The sequence below is a fragment of the Nilaparvata lugens genome, chromosome 1, assembly GCF_014356525.2.
Source record: "Nilaparvata lugens isolate BPH chromosome 1, ASM1435652v1, whole genome shotgun sequence".
Taxonomy (NCBI): Eukaryota; Metazoa; Arthropoda; class Insecta; order Hemiptera; family Delphacidae; genus Nilaparvata; species Nilaparvata lugens.
In genome coordinates this window covers 789,348-790,164 of record NC_052504.1, presented here as the reverse complement: position 1 = coordinate 790,164, position 817 = coordinate 789,348, and positions in this window count along the sequence as shown.

Genomic DNA, 817 nt, shown 5'->3' with positions numbered 1-817 from the left:
TGACAACAGGGTAAACAGCTAGATTAAACTCGATGAGCGCTACTACTCAAAAATTATTTGTCAGCCCAGGAATAATTCAGGCTCATCGAATTTCCATTTAGCTGTTTACCCTGTTGTCAATATTTGCAGTAGCAGAAGTCTTCGGGGTTATTTACAGCATTTAATTGGGATTTTCGTTTAACAATAATTATTCAATAATTAGCATTTGAACAAATGCAATTTCCAATTTATTTCTATCTGTACAAACAACAAAAATAGTAGTCGACAGTAATCGGCTTGAGTTAACAAAACATCGGTTTGTAATTTGAAACATAAACGACCTATACCATGGGATATCATTCTTATGCTATATTTTCTCTATGACGCAAGCAACGCAAACGGGTTCTAATAGGTCAGAGTTGGCGCAGAAGGGACATACATTACGCCGACACTGTTATATATTTGTGAAGTGTAATTTTTGGGGTTCTTGTAGTGTCATAGTTGACGCAAAAGGGACAGACAGTACGCCGGCACTGTTGTATACTCGTGAAGTGTAATTTTTGGGGTTGTAATAGGTCAGAGTTGGCGCAGAAGAGACAGACATTACGCAGAAACTGAACGTAACAAGGGGATGGTTATCATTTGGTGAGTTTATATCCGTAATTGAATGGGTTGTAGTAATGTATAGTTTTTTGGGGTTATAAGTCATAGTTGACGTAAAATTAACAGACAGTACACCGACACTGATCATAACAAGGGATTACGTTTATTGAAGGTGGTTTACAGTTAACGCAAAACGGACAGAGAGTTAGCAGACACCGAACGTATGTGATGATTG